The following is a 23282-nucleotide window of genomic DNA, read 5'->3' on the forward strand; positions in this document are numbered from 1 at the left end:
AGTGTTTTGGTGGCTGAGTTTATTCCGTTTTGGTTTATTTGATAGTGTGAGGATTGATATCTGTCTAACATGTTTTCAATCTCATCACTATTCAGGGCTCTTGTGTAGTTCTCTGTGCTGGGCTCTGACCATCTCTAACTGGGTGGCAGGGAGACCAGTTTTGTGGGAAGTTTGGCTCTGACTTGTGGCTGCGCTGATCTTTTTAGGTAAAGTGTTATTTGGCTGTGGTCTGATAGTGGAGATTGTTGTCTGACTATAAACGCATTGTTGGCTTGTGGGTCCAGGTCAGTTATGGCGTAGTCCACCACACTGCTGCCCAGAGCCGAGCAGTATGTGAATCTCCCCAGAGAGTACCCCCTGGTCCTGCCATTGATGATATATAGACCCAGGCTTTTACATAGGCGCACTACCTGCTTCCTGCTCTTGTTTACCACGCTGTCGTGGCTGTGTCAGTGTGGAGGTGTGTGTGTGGCACAGCGGGGAGTCTCCGAACAGGTGTGTGTTCCCCTCTGTATTGATGTAGTCCATCTCTCTGCCAGTCCTGGCATTGAGATCGCCACACAGCAGTACAGAGCCCAGGGTCTGGAAGTGGCAGATTTCGTTTTGAAGCTCATGAAAGCCTTCCTCATTATAGTAGGGGGAGTCTGCGGGTGGCATATAAATTGCACATAGGTATATATCTGTGTTATTTTGTAGGGTGTCTTTTCTGATTTTCATCCACAGGTGTGTGTCTCCTCTCTGTACTGGGCATAGGGCTGCTCGGAGCTCCTCCCTGTACCACACGATAATCCCCCACGAGGCCCTGCCACACCTGACTTTGGGTTTTTTATAGGAGGGCACAATCAGCTCCCTGTATCCATTGTATCCATCCAGTGTATAGACATATCTGCACAGCACCAAGTCTCTACAAGAATGAAAACATCTGAACTATTTACAGTGTTGATCAGTTCAGGGCCTGTGCTCTTCATTCCAAAAGTTGAGGAGCGTAAACCCTGCATATTCCAACTGCTTATTTTAAAGGACATGTTAATATATTTTATTATACTTGTCTCTTCTACATAAGAAAGTTTAATTTGTGGTCTACAACTGATATTATATTACTATTAATAATTATATATGGATATACATAATAATCACTCAAAGATTTTATCTTTGCATCAAAATATCAGAATAATTAAATCACATTTTTTCTTACTCTCCATCTCCACAACCATATATATGTGTGTTGAGGCTCAGTTAACTCAGCAGTGTGGAACAGATGACACTGAGGAGTTGCCTTATCTGGGCCAGCTGGGCAGCATCGGGCCTCCAGGCTCTGGAAGCCGCTGCTGCGTGGCTGTGTGGCTGTGCTGGTCCCCGGCTGTCCGCTCTGCTGTGCTGGACGGGCCCTCTGGGGATGGGGGGGTGGGGAATGGGGCCGCGGGGTCTCAGGGGCTGGGGCTGGGGTGGAGCCGGTGGCTGGGGATGTGGCCGGGGGCTGGGGGGTTTGCTCCTGGTCTCGAGGTGGGGGTGTGTGGGGTTTCGGCCCAGGGTTGTGTCCTTGAGGACCTTTGAGATGATCCTCACACCCGTCTTGTTGAGGTGGACGTGGTCATACAGGTGATGTGGCTGGATGTCTCAGTGGTGTGCCAGGTGGACGTTGGGGAGGAGGGCACATCTTCGGGACACTTCTGCATTGATGGCCTGGATGATGTGCAGGGGCACGTCTGTGCGGGGCAGCAGTGTGGAGATGGAAATTTTGGCAGTTGGGAATTCCTCTGTGGCTTTCGTTGCTACCTGTCTCAGGGCTGAGGCCACATCGCCCCTGCGGGCACTCAGGTCGTTAGTGCCGGTGTGGATGAGGATGTGTTTGACTTGGCAAAGCCTCCTCTTGGAGAGCAGCTCCAGGGCTCTCTGTGCTGTGGAGCACCAAAGCTTTTTCACTTTTCGCCCAGGGAAGAGGCGCCTCTCAACCAGGAACTTCCCATTGGATTCGCTCAGAATGACCACCTCTGCGTTGACCTGCCACTCCGGGTTTGCGTCGGGAGTGGTGGGGGCAGCGGGTGTGTTTTGGGGGAGTGGCGTTTCAGGGGGTTGTGTATTAGTGGCAGGTCTGGTGATAGTGGGTGTGTCAGGAGTGGTGGGGAGTGTGGGTGGATCAGTGGGTGCGTCAGGGGTTGGAGGTGTTGTGGGGTCAGTGCAGTGCAGTCTCTGTGCTCCAGTGATGTGTAGCTCCTCTCTTAGCTCCTCCAGCTGGCTCTGCAGGCTCCTCAGCTAGCTGTGCTGGGGTGTCCAGGTCAGCTCCTCCCTCGCTCTGCGCAGCTCCGTCCTCAGGGTTTGGCTCTGCTCCTCCAGGTCTCTCACTGCTGCTCTCAGCTCATGGATCTCAGCCTTGTGCTGCATCTTTAGTCTGTGCATCTCATCCCGGAGCTGATCACACAAGGAGGTCTGGGCCAGGGTGCTCAAGGTCTGCTCCCTGAACTCCGCAAACTCCAGCTCCAGCACTGATAGGCATTCCTTTAGTGTTTTAATGTTGCTAGAGAGTTTTGGGGAGACAGGGGGGCAGTCTGTGGGAGATGGGGCACTGTCTGGCTCCGTGTGGCTGGGGGCAGACTGCAGGGTGGCCGGCTCTGGCTCTTGTTTCTCTACCTCAGTCTGCTGCTTTGAGGTGTGGAAGCCGAGAGCTAATTGGTCCAGGCTGCTCTCGCTGCCCTGCACCATGATGGTCCCGTTGTGGTATACATTAAAAGTGAGCATCACACTGTCTGTGTCTTTCTCTACCAGCACTGAGATCTGCCTGCCTCTGCTAATGCCCCTCTTGTTGTTATTGGGGTATGTCTGGCACAGGGTTTTGTGAAAGGCGGTGTAGAACAGTAGATTGTTCTTGACCCTGTTTTCTCCTTTACCGGTGTAGTCTAGGATGAGGGTCTCAGGAGATGCTCTCATCACAGCTTGTTTGTAGTCCTTCTTAGCCTGTGCAGAGCGAATGTCTTCAGGGTATCGGATTTCAAAAGGCAGCTCTGCAGTCAGACTGCTGTTCGATAGATTTCTATCAGTCTCAGTGGCAGTTGGGCTCTCTCCTACTGTCACTCTATTCAAATCGGAGCTCTGCATTTTCATTGGCTGAGTCAACTACTGAGAATGCTTATTTATTTTATTAATACATATTTTTTTGTTTAATTATTTGTCTCTTACCTCCAATTCTTGTCTTCAGCTTTTCTTTTCTGACTTTTCTTCCTGAACTGTCTCTCTGCTTTCTTCTTTTTGTGTTTCTCTTAAAATTATTATTTTTTGAATACTTTTTCTTCTGGATTTCTATTCCATGTCTTCTGTGTATGTTTATAGTGCTATATATTCATTTGTAAATCACAAATTAAATCCGCTTATGTATAAAAACAAATGTTTTTTAGGAGCTCATATTCCTCTCTCTCTCTCTCTCTCTCTCTCTCTCTCTCTCTCTCTCTCTCTCTCTCTCTCTCTCAATTCATTTCATTTGTATTGTCAAAGCAATTGGACATACATACACATACATACATATACACTCACCTAAAGGATTATTAGGAACACCTGTTCAATTTCTCATTAATGCAATTATCTAATCAACCAATCACATGGCAGTTGCTTCAATGCATTTAGGGGTGTGGTCCTGGTCAAGACAATCTCCTGAACTCCAAACTGAATGTCTGAATGGGAATGAAAGGTGATTTAAGCAATTTTGAGCGTGGCATGGTTGTTGGTGCCAGACGGGCCGGTCTGAGTATTTCACAATCTGCTCAGTTACTGGGATTTTCACGCACAACCATTTCTAGGGTTTACAAAGAATGGTGTGAAAAGGGAAAAACATCCAGTATGCGGCAGTCCTGTGGGCGAAAATGCCTTGTTGATGCAAGAGGTCAGAGGAGAATGGGCCGACTGATTCAAGCTGATAGAAGAGCAACTTTGACTGAAATAACCACTAGTTACAAACGAGGTATGCAGCAAAGCATTTGTGAAGCCACAACACGTACAACCTTGAGGCGGATGGGCTACAACAGCAGAAGACCCCACCGGGTACCACTCATCTCCACTACAAATAGGAAAAAGAGGTGAGACATTCAGATGGTAGAGTCAGAATTTGGCGTAAACAGAATGAGAACATGGATCCATCATGTCTTGTTACCACTGTGCAGGCTGGTGGTGGTGGTGTAATGGTGTGGGGGATGTCTTCTTGGCACACTTTAGGCCCCTTAGTACCAATTGGGCATCGTTTAAATGCTACGGCCTACCTGAGCATTGTTTCTGACCATGTCCATCCCTTTTTGACCACCATGTACCCATCCTCTGATGGCTACTTCCAGCAGGATAATGCACCATGTCACAAAGGTCGAATCATTTCAAATTGGTTTCTTGAACATGACAATGAGTTCACTGTACTAAACTGGCCCCCACAGTCACCAGATCTCAACCCAATGGAGCATATTTGGGATGTGGTGGAACGGGAGCTTCGTGCCCTGGATGTGCATCCCACAAATCTCCATCAACTGCAAGATGCTATCCTATCAATATGGGCCAACATTTCTAAAGAATGCTTTCAGCACCTTGTTGAAGCAATGCCACGTAGAATTAAAGCAGTTCTGAAGGCGAAAGGGGGTCAAACACAGTATTAGTATGGTGTTCCTAATAATCCTTTAGGTGAGTTCATCGTAGCTCTTAATACTCTCTTTCTGTCTGGAGGAGATATAATTGAAGTATTGTACACGTACCCGGCTACTTTCAACACCCATTGCTGCACTGATATTTTTCCCTCCATTTTTCTTTATCCATTTTTTTTTTGCTGGAAGTTCCGTCAATACCCGCCAACCTTTAAGAGACATCATGCAGCCAGGCCTTTCGGCTTGTGGCCACACCGTCCTGAACGCGCCCGATCTCGTCAGATCTTGGAAGCTAAACGGGGCAGGGCCTGGTCAGTACTTGGATGGGAGACCTCCTAGAAATACCAGGTGCTGCAAGCTTTTTACGTCTCCTGGGTAACTTCATCGTAGCTCTTAATACTCTCTTTCTGTCTCCAGGAGATATAATTGAAGAATTGTACACGTACCCGGCTACTTTCAACACCCTTTGCTGCACTGGTATATTTCCCTCTATTTTTCTTTTTTTTTTTGCTGGCAGTTCCGTCAATACCCGCCAGCCTTTAAGAGACATCATGCAGCCAGGCATCTCGGCTTGCGGCCACACCATCCTGAACGCGCCCGATCTCGTCAGATCTCGGAAACTAAATGGGGCAGGGCCTGGTCAGTACTTGGATGGGAGACCTCCTAGAAATACCAGGTGCTGCAAGCTTTTTACGTCTCTTGGGTAACTTCATCGTAGCTCTTAATACTCTCTTTCTGTCTCCAGGAGATATAATTGAAGAATTGTACACGTACCCGGCTACTTTCAACACCCTTTGCTGCACTGGTATATTTCCCTCTATTTTTCTTTTTTTTTTTTGCTGGCAGTTCCGTCAATACCCGCCAGCCTTTAAGAGACATCATGCAGCCAGGCATCTCGGCTTGCGGCCACATCATCCTGAACGCGCCCGATCTCGTCAGATCTCGGAAGCTAAACGGGGCAGGACCTGGTCAGTACATGATAGTGAGACCTCCTGGAAATACCTAGTGCTGCAAGCTTTTACGTCTCCTGGGAAACTTTATCGTAGCTCTTAATACTCTCTCTCTGTCTGGAGGAGATATAATTGAAGTATTGTACACGTATCCAGCTACTGTCAACACCCTTTGCTGCACTGATATTTTTCCATTCATTTTTCTTTTTTCTTTTTTTCTTTTTTTTTTTGCTGGAAGTTCCGTCAATACCCGCCAACCTTTAAGAGACATCATGCAGCCAGGCCTTTCGGCTTGTGGCCACACCGTCCTGAATGCGCCCGATCTCGTCAGATCTCGGAAGCTAAACGGGGCAGGGCCTGGTCAGTACTTGGATGGGAGACCTCCTAGAAATACCAGGTGCTGCAAGCTTTTTACGTCTCCTGGGTAACTTCATCGTAGCTCTTAATACTCTCTTTCTGTCTCCAGGAGATATAATTGAAGAATTGTACACGTACCCGGCTACTTTCAACACCCTTTGCTGCACTGGTATATTTCCCTCTATTTTTCTTTTTTTTTTTGCTGGCAGTTCCGTCAATACCCGCCAGCCTTTAAGAGACATCATGCAGCCAGGCATCTCGGCTTGCGGCCACACCATCCTGAACGCGCCCGATCTTGTCAGATCTCGGAAGCTAAACGGGGCAGGGCCTGGTCAGTACTTGGATGGGAGACCTCCTAGAAATACCAGGTGCTGCAAGCTTTTTACGTCTCCTGGGTAACTTCATCGTAACTCTTAATACTCTCTTTCTGTCTCCAGGAGATATAATTGAAGAATTGTACACGTACCCGGCTACTTTCAACACCCTTTGCTGCACTGGTATATTTCCCTCTATTTTTCTTTTTTTTTTTTGCTGGCAGTTCCGTCAATACCCGCCAGCCTTTAAGAGACATCATGCAGCCAGGCATCTCGGCTTGCGGCCACACCATCCTGAACGCGCCCGATCTCGTCAGATCTCGGAAGCTAAACGGGGCAGGACCTGGTCAGTACTTGGATGGGAGACCTCCTGGAAATACCTGGTGCTGCAAGCTTTTACGTCTCCTGGGTAACTTTATCGTAGCTCTTAATTCTCTCTTTCTGTCTGGAGGAGATATAATTGAAGAATTGTACACGTACCCAGCTACTGTCAATACCCTTTGCTGCACTGATATTTTTCCATCCATTTTTCTTTTTTTTTTTTTTTTTTTTTTTTTTGCTGGAAGTTCCGTCAATACCCGCCAACCTTTAAGAGACATCATGCAGCCAGGCCTCTTGTCTTGCGGCCACACCGTCCTGAACGTGCCCGATCTCGTAAGATCTCGGAAGCTAAACGGGGCAGGACCTGGTCAGTACTTGGATGGGAGACCTCCTGGAAATACCTGGTGCTGCAAGCTTTTACATCTCCTGGGTAACTTTATCATAGCTCTTAATTCTCTCTTTCTGTCTGGAGGAGATATAATTGAAGAATTGTACACGTACCCGGCTACTTTGAACACCTTTTCCTGCACTGATATTTTTCCCTCCATTTTTCTTTTTTTTTTTTTTTTTTTTGCTGGAAATTCCGACAATACCCGCTAGCCTTTAAGAGACATCATGCAGCCAGACATCTCGGCTTGCGGCCACACCGTCCTGAACGCGCCCGATCTCGTCAGATCTCGGAAGCTAAACGGGGCAGGACCTGGTCAGTACATGAATGTGAGACCTCCTGGAAATACCTCGTGCTGCAAGCTTTTACGTCTCCTGGGTAACTTTATCGTAGCTCTTAATACTCTCTATCTGTCTGGAGGAGATTTAATTGAAGTATTGTACACGTACCCAGCTACTGTCAACACCCTTTGCTGCACTGATATTTTTCCATCCATTTTTTTTTTTTTTTTTTGCTGGAAGTTCCGTCAATACCCGCCAACCTATAAGAGACATCATGCAGCCAGGCCTTTCGGCTTGTGGCCACACCGTCCTGAATGCGCCCGATCTCGTCAGATCTCGGAAGCTTAACGGGGCAGGGCCTGGTCAGTACTTGGATGGGAGACCTCCTAGAAATACCAGGTGCTGCAAGCTTTTTACGTCTCCTGGGTAACTTCATCGTAGCTCTTAATACTCTCTTTCTGTCTCCAGGAGATATAATTGAAGAATTGTACACGTACCCGGCTACTTTCAACACCCTTTCCTGCACTGATATTTTTCCCTCCATTTTTCTATTTTTTTTTTTTTTTTTTTGCTGGAAATTCCGTCAATACCCGCCAGCCTTTAAGAGACGTCATGCAGCCAGACATCTCGGCTTGCGGCCACACCGTCCTGAACGCGCCCGATCTCGTCAGATCTCGGAAGCTAAACGGGGCAGGACCTGTTCAGTACTTGAATGTGAGACCTCCTGGAAATACCTGGTGCTGCAAGCTTTTACGTCTCCTGGGTAACTTTATCGTAGCTCTTAATACTCTCTATCTGTCTGGAGGAGATATAATTGAAGAATTGTACACGTACCCGGCTACCTTCAACACGCTTTGCTGCACTGATATTTTTCCCTCCATTTTTCTTTTTTCTTTTGTTTCTTGCTGGAAGTTCCATCAATACCCTCCAGCCTTTAAGAGACATCATGCAGCCAGGCCTCTTGGCTTGAGGCCACACCGTCCTGAAGATGCAAAATCTCGTCAGATCTCGGAAGAAAAACTGGGCAGGGTCTGGTCAGTAATTGGATGGGTGACCTCCTGGAAATACCAGGTGCTGAAAGCTTTTTACATCTCCTGGGTAACTTCAGCGTAGCTCTTAATACTCTCATTCAGTCTGGAGGAGATATAATTGAAGAATTGTACATGTACCCGGCTACTTTCAACACCCTGTTCTGCACTGATATTTTTCCCTCCATTTTTCTATTTATTTATTTTTTATTTTTTGCTGGAAGTTCCGTCAATACCCGCCAGGCTTTAAGAGACATCATGCAGCCCGGCCTCTTGGCTTGCGGCCACACCGTCCTGAACACGCCCGATCTCGTCAGATCTCGGAAGCTAAACGGGGCAGGGCCTCGTCAGTACTTGGATGGGAGACCTCCTGGAAATACCTGGTGCTGCAAGCTTTTTACGTCTCCTGGGAAACTTCATCGTAGCTCTTAATACTCTCTATCTGTCTGGAGGAGATATAATTGAAGTATTGTACACGTACCCGGCTACTTTCAACAGCCTTTGCTGTACTGATATTTTTCCCTCCATTTTCCATTTTTTTTTTTTTTTTTTTGCTGGAAGTTCCGTCAATACCCGCCAGCCTTTAAGAGACATCATGCAGCCAGGCCTCTTGGCTTGCGGCCACACCGTCCTGAACGCGCCCGATCTCATCAGATTTCGGAAGCTAACGGGGCAGGGCCTGGTCAGTACTTGGATGGGTGACCTCCTGGAAATACCAGGTGCTGCAAGCTTTTTACGTCTCCTGGGTAACTTCATCATAGCTCTTAATACTCTCTTTCAGTCTGTAGAAGATATTATTGAAGAATTGTACACGTACCCGGCTACTTTCAAAACCCTTTGCTGCACTGATATTTTTCCCTCCATTTTTCTTTTTTCTTTTGTTTCTTGCTGGAAGTTCCATCAATACCCTCCAGCCTTTAAGAGACATCATGCAGCCAGGCCTCTTGGCTTGAGGCCACACCGTCCTGAAGATGCAAAATCTCGTCAGATCTCGGAAGAAAAACTGGGCAGGGTCTGGTCAGTAATTGGATGGGTGACCTCCTGGAAATACCAGGTGCTGAAAGCTTTTTACATCTCCTGGGTAACTTCAGCGTAGCTCTTAATACTCTCATTCAGTCTGGAGGAGATATAATTGAAGAATTGTACATGTACCCGGCTACTTTCAACACCCTGTTCTGCACTGATATTTTTCCCTCCATTTTTCTATTTATTTATTTTTTATTTTTTGCTGGAAGTTCCGTCAATACCCGCCAGGCTTTAAGAGACATCATGCAGCCCGGCCTCTTGGCTTGCGGCCACACCGTCCTGAACACGCCCGATCTCGTCAGATCTCGGAAGCTAAACGGGGCAGGGCCTCGTCAGTACTTGGATGGGAGACCTCCTGGAAATACCTGGTGCTGCAAGCTTTTTACGTCTCCTGGGAAACTTCATCGTAGCTCTTAATACTCTCTATCTGTCTGGAGGAGATATAATTGAAGTATTGTACACGTACCCGGCTACTTTCAACAGCCTTTGCTGTACTGATATTTTTCCCTCCATTTTCCATTTTTTTTTTTTTTTTTTTGCTGGAAGTTCCGTCAATACCCGCCAGCCTTTAAGAGACATCATGCAGCCAGGCCTCTTGGCTTGCGGCCACACCGTCCTGAACGCGCCCGATCTCATCAGATTTCGGAAGCTAACGGGGCAGGGCCTGGTCAGTACTTGGATGGGTGACCTCCTGGAAATACCAGGTGCTGCAAGCTTTTTACGTCTCCTGGGTAACTTCATCATAGCTCTTAATACTCTCTTTCAGTCTGTAGAAGATATTATTGAAGAATTGTACACGTACCCGGCTACTTTCAAAACCCTTTGCTGCACTGATATTTTTCCCTCCATTTTTCTTTTTTCTTTTGTTTCTTGCTGGAAGTTCCATCAATACCCTCCAGCCTTTAAGAGACATCATGCAGCCAGGCCTCTTGGCTTGAGGCCACACCGTCCTGAAGATGCAAAATCTCGTCAGATCTCGGAAGAAAAACTGGGCAGGGTCTGGTCAGTAATTGGATGGGTGACCTCCTGGAAATACCAGGTGCTGAAAGCTTTTTACATCTCCTGGGTAACTTCAGCGTAGCTCTTAATACTCTCATTCAGTCTGGAGGAGATATAATTGAAGAATTGTACATGTACCCGGCTACTTTCAACACCCTGTTCTGCACTGATATTTTTCCCTCCATTTTTCTATTTATTTATTTTTTATTTTTTGCTGGAAGTTCCGTCAATACCCGCCAGGCTTTAAGAGACATCATGCAGCCCGGCCTCTTGGCTTGCGGCCACACCGTCCTGAACACGCCCGATCTCGTCAGATCTCGGAAGCTAAACGGGGCAGGGCCTCGTCAGTACTTGGATGGGAGACCTCCTGGAAATACCTGGTGCTGCAAGCTTTTTACGTCTCCTGGGAAACTTCATCGTAGCTCTTAATACTCTCTATCTGTCTGGAGGAGATATAATTGAAGTATTGTACACGTACCCGGCTACTTTCAACAGCCTTTGCTGTACTGATATTTTTCCCTCCATTTTCCATTTTTTTTTTTTTTTTTTTGCTGGAAGTTCCGTCAATACCCGCCAGCCTTTAAGAGACATCATGCAGCCAGGCCTCTTGGCTTGCGGCCACACCGTCCTGAACGCGCCCGATCTCATCAGATTTCGGAAGCTAACGGGGCAGGGCCTGGTCAGTACTTGGATGGGTGACCTCCTGGAAATACCAGGTGCTGCAAGCTTTTTACGTCTCCTGGGTAACTTCATCATAGCTCTTAATACTCTCTATCTGTCCGGAGGAGATATAATTTAAGTATTGTACACGTACCCAGCTACTGTCAACACCCTTTGCTGCACTGATATTTTTCCATCGATTTTTTTTTTTTTTTTTTTTTTTTTTTTTTTGCTTGAAGTTCTGTCAATACCCGCCAACCTTTAAGAGACATCATGCAGCCAGGCGTCTCGGCTTGCGGCCACACCATCCTGAACTCGCCCGATCTCGTCAGATCTGGGAAGCTAAACGGAGCAGGACCTGGTCGGTACATGAATGTGAGACCTCCTGGAAATACCTGGTGCTGCAAGCTTTTACGTCTCCTGGGTAACTTTATCGTAGCTCTTAATACTCTCTATCTGTCTGGATGGAGATATAATTTAAGTATTGTACACGTACCCAGCTACTGTCAACACCCTTTGCTGCACTGATATTTTTCCATCCATTTTTCTTTTTTTTTTTTTTTTTCTGCTCGAAGTTCCGTCAATACCCGCCAACCTTTAAGAGACATAATGCAGCCAGGCCTCTCGGCTTGCGGCCACACCGTCCTGAATGCGCCCGATCTCGTCAGATCTCGGAAGCTAAACGGGGCAGGGCCTGGTCAGTACTTGGATGGGAGACCTCCTAGCAATACCAGGTGCTGCAAGCCTTTTACGTCTCCTGGGTAACTTCATCGTAGCTCTTAATACTCTCTATCTGTCCGGAGGAGATATAATTTAAGTATTGTACACGTACCCAGCTACTGTCAACACCCTTTGCTGCACTGATATTTTTCCATCCATTTTTTTTTTTTTTTTTTTTTTCTGCTGGAAGTTCCGTCAATACCCGCCAACCTTTAAGAGACATAATGCAGCCAGGCCTCTCGGCTTGCGGCCACACCGTCCTGAATGCGCCCGATCTCGTCAGATCTCGGAAGCTAAACGGTGCAGGGCCTGGTCAGTACTTGGATGGGAGACCTCCTAGAAATACCAGGTGCTGCAAGCTTTTTACGTCTCCTGGGTAACTTCATCGTAGCTCTTAATACTCTCTTTCTGTCTCCAGGAGATATAATTGAAGAATTGTACACGTACCCGGCTACTTTCAACACCCTTTGCTGCACTGGTATATTTCCCTCTATTTTTCCTTTTTTTTTTTTGCTGGCAGTTCCGTCAATACCCGCCAGCCTTTAAGAGACATCATGCAGCCAGACATCTCGGCTTGCGGCCACACCGTCCTGAACGTGCCCGATCTTGTCAGATCTCGGAAGCTAAACGGGGCAGGACCTGGTCAGTACATGAATGTGAGACCTCCTGGAAATACCTGGTGCTGCAAGCTTTTACGTCTCCTGGGGAACTTCATCGTAGCTCTTAATACTCTCTTTCTGTCTGGAGAAGATATAATTGAAGAATTGTACACGTACCCGGCTACTTTCAACACCCTTTGCTGCACTGGTATTTTTCCCTCTATTTTTCTTTTTTTTTTTTGCTGGCAGTTCCGTCAATACCCGGCAGCCTTTAAGAGACATCATGCAGCCAGGCATCTTGGCTTGCGGCCACACCATCCTGAACGCTCCCGATCTCGTCAGATCTCGGAAGCTAAACGGGGCAGGGCCTGGTCAGTACTTGGATGGGAGACCTCCTAGAAATACCAGGTGCTGCAAGCTTTTTACGTCTCCTGGGTAACTTCATCATAGCTCTTAATACTCTCTATCTGTCCGGAGGAGATATAATTGAAGTATTGTACACGTACCCAGCTACTGTCAACATCCTTTGCTGCACTGATATTTTTCCATCCATTTTTCTTTTTTTTTTTTTTTTTTTTTTTTGCTGGAAGTTCCGTCAATACCCGCCAACCTTTAAGAGACATCATGCAGCCCGGCCTCTTGGCTTGCAGCCACACCGTCCTGAACGCCCCCGATCTCATCAGATCTTGGAATTTAAACGGGGCAGGGCCTGGTCAGTACTTGGATGGGTGACCTCCTGGAAATGCCAGGTGCTGCAAGCTTTTTACGTCTCCTGGGTAACTTCATCGTAGCTCTTAATACTCTCTTTCTGTCTGGAGGAGATATAATTGAAGAATTGTACACGTACCCGGCTACTTTCAAAACCCATTACTGCACTGATATTTTTATCTCCATTTTTCTTTTTCTTTTTTTTTTTTTTTTTTTTTTTTTGCTGGAAGTTCCGTCAATACCCGCCAACCTTTAAGAGACATCATGCAGCCAGGACTTTCGGCTTGCGGCCACACCATCCTGAACGCGCCTGATCTCGTCAGATCTCGGAAGCTAAACGGGGCAGGGCCTGGTCAGTACTTAGATGGGAGACCTCCTGGAGATACCAGGTGCTGCAAGCTTTTTACATCACTTGGGTAACTTCATCGTAGCTTTTAATACTCGCTTTCTGTCTGGAGGAGATATAATTGAAGTATTGTACACGTACCCAGCTACATTTAACACCCTTTGCTGCACTGATATTTTTCCCTCCATTTTTCTTATTTCTTTTTTTTTTGCTGGAACTTCCGTCAATACCCGCCAGCCTTTAAGAGACTTCATACATCCAGGCCTCTTGGCTTGCGGCCACACCGTCCTGAACGCGCCCGATCTCGTCAGATCTCGGAAGCTGAACGGGGCAGGGCCTGGTCAGTATTTGGATGGGTGACCTCCTGGAAATACCAGGTGCTGCAAGCTTTTTTCGTTACTTGGGTAACTTCATCGTAGCTCTTAATACTCTCTTTCTGTCTGGAGGAGATATAATTGAAGTATTGTACACGTACCCGGCTACATTCAACACCCTTTCCTGCACTGATATTTTTCCCTCCATTTTTCTATTTTTTTTTTTTTAAATTTTCTTGGATGTTCCGTCAATACCCGCCAGCCTTTTAGAGACATCATGCAGCCAGGCCTCTAGGTTTGCATCCACACCGTCCTGAACGCGCCCGATCTCATCAGATCTCGGAAGCTAAACGGGGCAAGACCTGGTCAGTACTTGGATGGGAGACCTTCTGGAAATACCTGGTGCTGCAAGCTTTTTAGTCTCCTGAGTAACTTCATTGTAGCTCTTAATACTCTCTTTCTGTCTGGAGGTGTTATAATTGAGGATTTGTACACGTACCCGGCTACTTTCAACACCATTTGCTGCACTGGTATTTTTCCCTCCATTTTTCTTTTTTTTGCTGGAAGTTCCGTCAATACCCGCCAGCCTTTAAGAGACATCATGCAGCCAGGCTTTTTGGCTTGCGGCCACACCGTCCTGAACGCGCCCGATCTTGTCAGATCTAGGAAGCAAAACGTGGCAGGACCTGGTCAGTATTTGGATTGGTGACCTCCTGGAAAAACTAGGTACTGCAAACTTTTTACGTCTCCTGGGTAACTTCATCGTAGCTCTTAATACTCTCTTTCTGTCAGGAGAAGATACAATTGAAGAAATGTACACGTACCCGGCAACTTTCAACACCCTTTGCTGCACTGATATTTTTCCCTCCATTTTTCTTTTTTCTTTTTTTTTTTGCTGGAAGGTCCGTCAAAACCCGCCCGCCTTTAAGAGACATCATGCTGCCAGGCGTCTCGGCTTGCGGCCACGCCGTCCTGAACGCGACTGATCTCATCAGATCTCGGAAGCTATACAGGGCAGGGCCTGGTCATTACTTGGATGGGTGACCTCCTGGAAATACCAGGTGCTGCAAGCTTTATACGTCTCCTGGGTAACATCATCGTAGATCTTAATACTCTCTTTCTGTCTGGAGGAGATATAATTGAAGAAATGTACACGTACCCGGCTACTTTCAACACCCTTTGCTGAACTGTTATTTTTCCCTCCATTTTTTTATTTTTTTATTTTTTATTTTTTGCTGGAAATTCCGTCAACACCCGTCAGCCTTTAAGAGACATCATGCAGCCAGGCATTTCGGCTTGCGGCCACACCGTCCTGAACGTGCCCGGTCTCGTCAGACCTTGGAAACTAAACGGGCCAGGGCCTGGTTAGTACTTGGATGGGTGACCTCCAGGAAATACCAGGTGATGCAAGCTTTTTACGTCTCCTGGGTATCTTCATCGTAGCTCTTAATACTCTTTATCTGTCTGGAGGAGATATAATTGAAGTATTGTACACTTTGTCTTAGGGACAGTCTGGCTAGCAGTGACTGGTTGACAGACGACAAGCAACGGAATGTACGTGCTCTGTGATGTCATAGCAGTCAGCTGAGAGAGGCTCGTGATGTCATCGCTGAGCTGTCTGTCTGTCTGTCTGTCTCTCTCTCTCTCTTTCTCTCTCTCTCTCTCTCTCTCTCTTCCTCTCAATTCAATTCATTTGTATTGTCAAAGCAATTGGACATACATACATATATATATATATATATATATACATACATACATACATCCATACATGCTAGAAAGTCATTACTATGTTATCTTAAAGGCTAACTAAGCAGAACATATATCATTATAGAACAGAGTTCATAGGTCAACACATGGTTTTAGGGAACAGGCACGTAGGTCATACCGTTTGACAATGTCTCCAAGGTTCTCATCGTAAATAACAAACAGAAATCAAACTATCTTCTGGGCTGACCTTCTAGCTTGACCGTATCTTTCTTAAGTATACAAGAGAGAAAAACAGGTGTAAGAAAATAATTTCTAATTTTCCTTCTACACATATATACATACATACATACATATGTAGCGTTATGTTGGGTGTATTTGGATAAGAGCATTTGGGCTCTGAGCTGAAGCACTGATCTAAAGAAGACCTCTCCCCCCCCAAAGTTATCAGATTTCCTTAGCTCATCAGCTTGGAACTGGTTTGCATCAAAGTGACAGTTTTGGGGAGGATGGCACCGAGAAGAGGCCAAATAGTTTGGAATTCTGCTATGAGATGTCTGGAGAAAGGGGCCTGTAGGTGATAAAAACTCTTTGAAGTGGATGAGAGCCGAAATCCCGACATAGAGCTACGAACCCAGGCCAACCGGCATTTCCAAAAGATGGCATGGATTGACATCAGTCATAAATAAAGCCTCCCTCCAATAGGACACTGGGGGCTGAAACCGAAATCCAATCTCAAGAACTCAGGGACCAATCACCTACTGATCTGACAGACTATAAGGAACAGCGGACAGTCTTTCTCTCTCTCTCTCTCTCACCTGAACCAGAAACTCGCTGCCACAGCTCAACCTGTAGCTCTGTTGCCAGAACCGGAATCAGAAACCAACCAAGTCTTTGCCGGCAACAGAAGAGTTAAACTATGAGAAGGAGATTGAGCGAAGAATTATTTTAAAGGACTTTATTAAATAAATAACTTCACAGACCCACCTGATCAGTGGAGTTTTACAGCTGGACAATTGACTAAGTCGACTGAATACGAAAGTGTCAGTCACTTAAATAGCTATTTGAGTCTTAAGAAACTTGACCCTTGGAACAAACAGGGCCCTGCTTTCCTCAAAGACTTCGTCTTCAAGTAACTACGGTGGAACCATGCTTACAAAGAAGATTTTGTGCACAACCTTGGAGCCTTCAAACCAATGGAAAATCTGTTTGGAAACGACTCTACATTCCCGAAACCCCAACTTCCAGGTGCATCGACTGAGTGGAAGTTCTTGGACAAAGCCGAACCGGACTGCCTTTGTTCCAAACCACACGGACCTCGTGCCGTGTGCTGTTATCTGAGCCCGAAGCCAGAGAGGCCTCTCTGCGACGAAGTTCACATAAGTTTAACAGTTTGGAGTTTGTGATTCATGACATTTGAGAAATCAATTAGAAATGTTAATCTGTGATTCATAACTCTAGAATGTGTAATATCATTTAGTTTTCTTAAATATAAATGTGAGTTGCATTAAACTGTTTTGTTGATAATTTTAGAAATAAAATCTGTCAACGCCGAGAAATATCTTCTCATTCCTGTTTAACTGTTTAGTCTGAAATTGACACAAGTTAATAGACATTAGATTATTGGTGGCCCTGCCTATCCTTAATCATTGAATAATAATCAGTTAAGGGAAATTGTGGTAACAAATAGGATCTTTCTCGGCACCTAAACGTAAATGAGACTGATATATATATAACGAGAAGTTACCTGACATAAATACTAACCTGCGTAGTTATTTAATGTCTGACTAATAATACTAACGAGAGACTCACCTTCGTCTTACTAACCGGTATTGTAGTCAATGTGTTTATAACCTTTTTTGTTTAACGATTTGTTAAACGGAATGTACGTGCTCTGTGATGTCATAGCAGTAAGCTGAGAGAGGCTCGTCATGTCATCGCTGAGCTGGCTGGCTGGCTCTCTGTGTGTGTGTGTGTGTGTGTGTGTGTGTCTCTCTGTCTGTCTGTCTGTCTGTCTGTCTCTCTCTCTCTCTCTTACTCTCTCTCTCTCCCTCTCAATTCAATTCATTTGTATTGTCAAAGCAATTGGACATGCATACATACATACATATATATGGAAAATAAACAATATGTGTACATCTCTTTCTGCATTAGTGGTGCCCTCACAGATGTGCAAGTTACATGACAGACAGACAGACAGACAGACACACACACACTTTCACACACAGACAGACAGACACAGACACACACAGAAACACACACACATACTTTGACAGACAGACAGACAGACACACGCATATTATGGGTCTTTGTTGGGTAGTGAAATGGGTAGCATCAGTCGCAGTGTGGGTAATGTCAGGGAGCCAATCATAGTCCCCGTTATTTGCATATCGTGGCGCAAAGCATTCTGGGAAAAGCAACTAAACACGTTTAGTCATGTATTTGTCCATAGTTTACACATGAGATGAAAGAGACAGTATGACGTATTGAGCACCTGGGATTCCTCATGTGTATGTGAGGGGCAGAGGAACCGGATCCCAAGTGTGCGTCCCAGGTGCTATAGGTTTCAAAGCATGCAGGGGAATAGGCACCCCACCCTGACACGTAAAGAAGACTGGATAGGGAGATATAAATAGCAATGGGGAGACTCTTGTACTTGGTGTGGCTCTATCCATATAGTGGGGCCAGCAGGTGCAGCAATAGAAGCTCAGCCTGGGGAGACTGGATTTAGCATTTCCTCTCCATTTTGATAACTATCCATAATCATTTCTGCAAAATACTTCTATGATACCTATGTATGTTTTTTACTTGTACTATATTATACTATCAAGTATCAGTGTACACATACAATGTGACCTGTTACATTAATACAGAGGCCACGGAAGGCCAGATCACTAATAGCCACTGTCCCCTGATATTACACTTTTTTACAATCACTTTGGCACTCATTTCAGAACCTTGATGTCATTTTTCAAAACTCTAGACACTAAACTCACACCCGATGATCAAAATGCACATTTTTCAAAACTCTAACACTTTTTTACAATTGCTTGGATACAATACACATCAACCTCAGATCATTTGTTCATTGAACTAAAATGACACAACTTAACATCAAAGTATTACCATTTCAAAATGCAATTCACACATTACATCTGAGATCACTGTCTATTCATTTCATTACAAAGATCTAACTATCAATTGATACAGCTGCTCAAAATGATAAGTGACTGTTGCATTACTCTTAATGCATAATTTTATGGAAACTGACAAACAATATTCCATGTTTCGATCATGAAAGTTTCAGGATAATGAGATCCATTGACATCAATAAACGAGGAGCATGAACCAGTTGGACTACATTATCTATGGATGTAATATTTCATCATCATTCATCATCATGTAGCACTTTTCCACACCATGTTTGCAGTGTGGAAGGAAAGTTAGAAATTCTTTCTCTAATACCTGTTTTTCTCTCTTGTATACTTAAGAAAGATAAGGTCAAGCTAGAAGGTCAGGCCAGAAGGTAGTTTGATTTCTGTTTGTTATTTACGATGAGAATCTTGGAGACAATGTCAAACAGTATGATTGAAGTGCCTGCTCCCTAATCCATGTGTTGATCTATGAACTCTGTCCTATAATGATATAAATTCTGCTTAGCTAACTTTTAAGATAACATAGTAATGACTTTCTGATTATAACCAGCTCTTTGATTTTTGTGTATAAAAGCTCTGACTGTTAAAATGAAGGCAGAGCGACTTTGGGATCTACTTGAGTCACTGTTCCTCTCCACGCTGCGTGTATTAAAGGCATTGCAACTAACGCTCCAACCTGGTTGAAGATGATTGTTCTTCCACATCAGATTTGACATAACTGTATGTATGCAGGCCCTTGTAATTGCTTTTCCAATACTGCCAACTGGTTATTGATGATTGATTTCACATTGTGGTACGAGTATCGAGTGAATTGAGTGCTATCCACCCCAGCAACACAGTGATAACATGGAGCCGGCAGGTCATCCAGGTCACAATAGAGGTCAAGCAGTGGGAGGAGGAAGACGTGGTGGTCAAAGGAATGGAAGGGGACATGCACCCCTTCTGAGAGGTGGTCGTGGGCCTCGTCATAGAGGAGGGCTTAGGCCTCACCAGAGAGGCAGCCATGGGCCTCATTTGAGAGGTGTTGGGGGAACGTGGTAGAGGACAAGGCCACGGACCAGACAGCGGCAGCAACAGCAAATAGTGTCCAGTGAAATCCGAGAAATAGTTGTAGAGCATGTTGTAAATCATGGCATGACCATGACTGAGGCAGCTACAATGATTCAATCAAACCTCAGAATCAACTCAGGATCAACTGTGGCCTCAATCATCAGAAATTTCCGTACTGAGAAGCGGCAAGTCTTCAGCATGCACTAAACATTAGGCTACTCTCAATTGTCAAATGACTGTATACTGCATACCAATGTGTAGCACAGAGTATAGTGTGCCTTTTGAAAGAAATGCAGACAGAGTGAAGCAGCTGATGACTGAGTATGTTCAGGTATGTTCAGTTTCAAGATGCCTCTTGTGAAAAATGGTTGTGAGAACCTGAACCTGAACACAGGGCTGATGGAAATTCAGAAGTACAGTAATCAATCCTTTGTTTTACACTAAGCCAGGTGAGGAACACTGCAGTTGACATTTTACTGTAGTTTTGTTCTTTTTTGTAGCTAATTATTGTTGCATGGATTCAAAGAAACCTATGGTGTGATTTGATTGTATTGCATCAATACATTTCAGATTTTGTTCAATGATTCCACTGTGTCTGTAGTATTCTCTCTACTAGTCCTTTTACAGTGATGTATTTATGTGTAGTACCATAATGAAACATGTATCACATATTTTGTACTACAATATTTAATGATTGTACGAACAACTACACAGTGAAACTATCGGTATCTTCTGTGTGGGTGATCTAAATAAATGTTACTATGGTATTTCATGATAAATGAATTATTTGAACCAACAAGTCTGCAAGTGCAAGGTTTCTTTAAAGATATGAATGCACAATGCAATGTTTTGAACATTGGACAGCCTGTGTTACAAGTGATGACCGTTTTGAGTTTTGTGTCTAGAGTTTTGAAAAATGACATCAAGGTTCTGAAATTAGTGACAAAGTGATTGTAAAAAACTGTATATTCATCCTATTTAATGTGCTCTTTTAAAATGTACTTTTCTTTTTTATGTTGCCATTTCTGTTCTACCAATGTTTCAGTTGTTAGCCAAAGATTGACAGAGTACATCTCATACACACAGGCCAGACAGCAAGGATTTCTTTTTGAAATTCAATTACAAATGCTGCATGAACTCATCAATACGATTAGAGCTCCTGAAAGCAATATAACTAACTCACTCTACAGCATCTCATTAGCAGTGAAAAGAAACCAAGAAAGTTGGGACAGTCGACTGTTTACCACTATGTAACATCACCTTTTCTTTTAATAACACTTATTAAGCACTTGGGCACTGAAGACACCACTTGGTTAAGTTTAGCAAGTGGGATTTCCCCCCATTCATCCATTATGCATTTCCTCAGCTGCGCAACTGCACAGGGCCTTCGTTGTCTTAATTTGCACTTCATAGTGCGCCACACATTCTCAATTCGGAGACAGGTCAGGACTGCAGGCAGGCCATGCTAGCACCCGCACTCTCTGCCTACGCAACCATGCGCTTGTAATCTGGGCAGAATGTGGTTTGGCGTTATCCTGCTGAAAAATGCAGGGATGTCCCTGGAAAAGACGATGTCTGGATGGCAGCATATGTTGCTCCAAAATGTGTACATCTCTTTCTGCAAAAATGGTGCCCTCACAGATGTGCGAGTTACATGACAGACAGACACTCATACACACTGTCACACCCACACACACACACACACTTTCACAGACAGACACACGCACACACACTCACTTTCACACAGAGACAGACACACAAACACAGAGACAGACACACACACACTCACTTTCACACAGAGACACACAAACACATACACTTTCACACAGACACACACACACATACATACATACATACATACATATATAAGGAAAAGAAACAATACATTTAAAAATCACAAAAAGATGTAATAAAGTACAGAAAATCTAAATGTAATAAAATGTGATCTTTAATACACACAAATATGTATGGCTGGTCGGATGCGTCTTGGACTCGGGTTCCTCTTCATTACATATAATGCTTTTGCCTTTTGCTATAGCTTTCCGTGGAGGGGATCGTGGGTGAGTTTGTACCATTCTTGGGGGGCTCTGCCTTGTTGGGGCGGAGCTGTGATCCAGGTGAACAGCAGATCGGACATAGGTGGGCATGTGGGCGGAGGAGGAAGGCCGGTCAAGCAAATAAGCTTGCTAAGGTACGCAGCAGCAGCAAGCAGCCCCACCATCCAGTCAGCCAGCCAGTCTGGCTGGCAGTGACTGAGTGGTTGACAGACGGCAAGCAACGGAATGTACGTGCTCTGTGATGTCATAGGAGTCACCTGAGAGAGATGTTTGTGATGTCATCGCTGAGCTGGCTGGCTCTGTGTGTCTTGCTGGCTGTGTGTGTGTGTGTGAGAGAGAGAGAGACTTTTTGACTTTTATCAGACTTCATTGCCTGTTTGCAACACGCAATAATTCATACAAAAGAAAATAAATAAATAAATAAAAAATAGTGTTCCCCTTTGTTTGTCTCCCCCCAACAAGCATTAACTCCGCCACTGATCTGTACACTTTTAAAGAAAGCAACCCAATACACACAACAAAACAACCATCAAATACTAAACCCTATAAATGAATTACATAATAAAAACCAACTCCCCGTCATACAATTCACAAAGGGCATCATTAATACACCAGACCTGTTCAAAACTCTCCAAATCATTCATCAGCCTGTAATAGTTAAACTCTAGTCTGACTCTGCACTTGACCAGCATGGCAAACACTCTCACTGCATCCTCACTGCCCTCCCCACACACTCTGTTCTTCCTAGTCTTATAGACGGCCATTTTAGCCTGGCCCAGCAAGAAGTTTACCAGCTGGTCCACATGTTTGGTCTTTCTGGTGTATCGCGCCCCTAAAATAAAAACCTTTGTGTTAAAAATCAGGTTAAGATCAGTAAAAAGACGAGTTAAAAGACTAAAAATGGGTGACAACCGAGAGCAAGTGCTGAAACAGTGAAACACGGTCTCTCTCTGAGCACAGAATGGGCAGGCGTCGGACACAGCAGGGTTAAGAACAGTAATAAAAGAATTGACAGCAATAATGGTGTGTAACACCCTCCACTGCAGATTGCCAGCTCTCTTATTGAGGGGGGCTTGTACAGGCTTCTCCAGGCGGGCGCAGTGTCTTCCCCCAGCCCCAGCCTGTAAAGTAATTTTAGGAATCACAAAGAAACAGTTGAAAGTGCTAAATAAGTATTTTGATGCACCATATTAATTTAGGAAATGTACATGTTGTTTTTCATCAGCTTCTGTATCTGATGGCTCCACATCACTGGCTGGATTGACAGCAACGACACTCTAAAAAAAGAAGTGTTAAGTTTGAGCATTCAGGACTTGTTTTGAAGATCCTGAATATCACTGGTCCACAATTTATCTGTGAAACTATGGGTTAATCTCCATATACAAAATACTTTTCACACACACTTTAAATTTACAACTAAATTTACATGTTGATGTCTTTCGTCAGCTTCTGTATTTGATGGCTCAATATAACTGGTTGCATTAACAGCAACGGCACACTACAAGAAAATAACATTATATTTAAACATTCAGGACTGGTTTAGCATCACCTCGAATATCCCTAGCCCTTGAGGTCGATTGTTATTGTGGTCTTCAAGACCAGTGCTTCTCAACCTTAGTCCTGGAGGAGGCCCACTGTCTGCTGATTTTCATTACAACAACATTGTAGGTTATATCAGTGACTGTGGTCCTAAAG

The 23282-nt window shown here is 44.8% G+C and overlaps 16 non-coding genes and 13 pseudogenes across 16 annotated transcripts; all 29 read left to right on the forward strand.

Annotated features, from left to right (window-relative positions):
* Positions 1-4851: 4851 nt before the first annotated feature.
* Positions 4852-4970, forward strand: LOC136739075 (5S ribosomal RNA). Its single transcript, XR_010812799.1, has one exon. It is a non-coding gene; the product is annotated as a 5S ribosomal RNA (ribosomal RNA).
* A 209-nt stretch (positions 4971-5179) lies between these two features.
* Positions 5180-5298, forward strand: LOC136738880 (uncharacterized; annotated as a pseudogene).
* A 210-nt stretch (positions 5299-5508) lies between these two features.
* LOC136738992 (uncharacterized) lies at positions 5509-5627 on the forward strand (annotated as a pseudogene).
* Positions 5628-5850: 223 nt separating this feature from the next.
* On the forward strand, positions 5851-5969 carry LOC136738932 (5S ribosomal RNA). The gene has a single exon (XR_010812748.1). It is a non-coding gene; the product is annotated as a 5S ribosomal RNA (ribosomal RNA).
* Positions 5970-6178: 209 nt separating this feature from the next.
* LOC136739059 (5S ribosomal RNA) lies at positions 6179-6297 on the forward strand. The gene has a single exon (XR_010812784.1). It is a non-coding gene; the product is annotated as a 5S ribosomal RNA (ribosomal RNA).
* A 210-nt stretch (positions 6298-6507) lies between these two features.
* LOC136739055 (5S ribosomal RNA) lies at positions 6508-6626 on the forward strand. The gene has a single exon (XR_010812780.1). It is a non-coding gene; the product is annotated as a 5S ribosomal RNA (ribosomal RNA).
* Positions 6627-6849: 223 nt separating this feature from the next.
* On the forward strand, positions 6850-6968 carry LOC136738878 (uncharacterized; annotated as a pseudogene).
* Positions 6969-7185: 217 nt separating this feature from the next.
* Positions 7186-7304, forward strand: LOC136738960 (uncharacterized; annotated as a pseudogene).
* A 209-nt stretch (positions 7305-7513) lies between these two features.
* LOC136738867 (uncharacterized) lies at positions 7514-7632 on the forward strand (annotated as a pseudogene).
* A 219-nt stretch (positions 7633-7851) lies between these two features.
* LOC136738911 (uncharacterized) lies at positions 7852-7970 on the forward strand (annotated as a pseudogene).
* A 555-nt stretch (positions 7971-8525) lies between these two features.
* Positions 8526-8644, forward strand: LOC136739077 (5S ribosomal RNA). The gene has a single exon (XR_010812801.1). It is a non-coding gene; the product is annotated as a 5S ribosomal RNA (ribosomal RNA).
* Positions 8645-8862: 218 nt separating this feature from the next.
* Positions 8863-8980, forward strand: LOC136739084 (5S ribosomal RNA). Its single transcript, XR_010812807.1, has one exon. It is a non-coding gene; the product is annotated as a 5S ribosomal RNA (ribosomal RNA).
* Positions 8981-9536: 556 nt separating this feature from the next.
* LOC136739079 (5S ribosomal RNA) lies at positions 9537-9655 on the forward strand. Its single transcript, XR_010812803.1, has one exon. It is a non-coding gene; the product is annotated as a 5S ribosomal RNA (ribosomal RNA).
* Positions 9656-9873: 218 nt separating this feature from the next.
* On the forward strand, positions 9874-9991 carry LOC136738859 (5S ribosomal RNA). The gene has a single exon (XR_010812736.1). It is a non-coding gene; the product is annotated as a 5S ribosomal RNA (ribosomal RNA).
* A 556-nt stretch (positions 9992-10547) lies between these two features.
* Positions 10548-10666, forward strand: LOC136739080 (5S ribosomal RNA). Its single transcript, XR_010812804.1, has one exon. It is a non-coding gene; the product is annotated as a 5S ribosomal RNA (ribosomal RNA).
* Positions 10667-10884: 218 nt separating this feature from the next.
* LOC136738860 (5S ribosomal RNA) lies at positions 10885-11002 on the forward strand. The gene has a single exon (XR_010812737.1). It is a non-coding gene; the product is annotated as a 5S ribosomal RNA (ribosomal RNA).
* A 223-nt stretch (positions 11003-11225) lies between these two features.
* Positions 11226-11344, forward strand: LOC136739028 (uncharacterized; annotated as a pseudogene).
* A 217-nt stretch (positions 11345-11561) lies between these two features.
* Positions 11562-11680, forward strand: LOC136739015 (5S ribosomal RNA). Its single transcript, XR_010812758.1, has one exon. It is a non-coding gene; the product is annotated as a 5S ribosomal RNA (ribosomal RNA).
* A 216-nt stretch (positions 11681-11896) lies between these two features.
* On the forward strand, positions 11897-12015 carry LOC136739068 (5S ribosomal RNA). The gene has a single exon (XR_010812792.1). It is a non-coding gene; the product is annotated as a 5S ribosomal RNA (ribosomal RNA).
* A 211-nt stretch (positions 12016-12226) lies between these two features.
* On the forward strand, positions 12227-12345 carry LOC136738969 (uncharacterized; annotated as a pseudogene).
* Positions 12346-12554: 209 nt separating this feature from the next.
* On the forward strand, positions 12555-12673 carry LOC136738887 (5S ribosomal RNA). The gene has a single exon (XR_010812744.1). It is a non-coding gene; the product is annotated as a 5S ribosomal RNA (ribosomal RNA).
* Positions 12674-12895: 222 nt separating this feature from the next.
* Positions 12896-13014, forward strand: LOC136738870 (uncharacterized; annotated as a pseudogene).
* A 229-nt stretch (positions 13015-13243) lies between these two features.
* Positions 13244-13362, forward strand: LOC136739083 (5S ribosomal RNA). Its single transcript, XR_010812806.1, has one exon. It is a non-coding gene; the product is annotated as a 5S ribosomal RNA (ribosomal RNA).
* Positions 13363-13577: 215 nt separating this feature from the next.
* On the forward strand, positions 13578-13696 carry LOC136738973 (5S ribosomal RNA). The gene has a single exon (XR_010812753.1). It is a non-coding gene; the product is annotated as a 5S ribosomal RNA (ribosomal RNA).
* Positions 13697-13916: 220 nt separating this feature from the next.
* Positions 13917-14035, forward strand: LOC136738919 (uncharacterized; annotated as a pseudogene).
* Positions 14036-14240: 205 nt separating this feature from the next.
* Positions 14241-14359, forward strand: LOC136739032 (uncharacterized; annotated as a pseudogene).
* A 216-nt stretch (positions 14360-14575) lies between these two features.
* Positions 14576-14694, forward strand: LOC136738934 (uncharacterized; annotated as a pseudogene).
* A 221-nt stretch (positions 14695-14915) lies between these two features.
* Positions 14916-15034, forward strand: LOC136738928 (uncharacterized; annotated as a pseudogene).
* Positions 15035-21518: 6484 nt separating this feature from the next.
* LOC136739050 (U5 spliceosomal RNA) lies at positions 21519-21633 on the forward strand. The gene has a single exon (XR_010812775.1). It is a non-coding gene; the product is annotated as a U5 spliceosomal RNA (small nuclear RNA).
* The last annotated feature ends 1649 nt before the right edge of the window (positions 21634-23282 follow it).

Source organism: Amia ocellicauda, unplaced genomic scaffold (genome assembly GCF_036373705.1).
Source record: "Amia ocellicauda isolate fAmiCal2 unplaced genomic scaffold, fAmiCal2.hap1 HAP1_SCAFFOLD_59, whole genome shotgun sequence".
Classification (NCBI taxonomy): domain Eukaryota; kingdom Metazoa; phylum Chordata; class Actinopteri; order Amiiformes; family Amiidae; genus Amia; species Amia ocellicauda.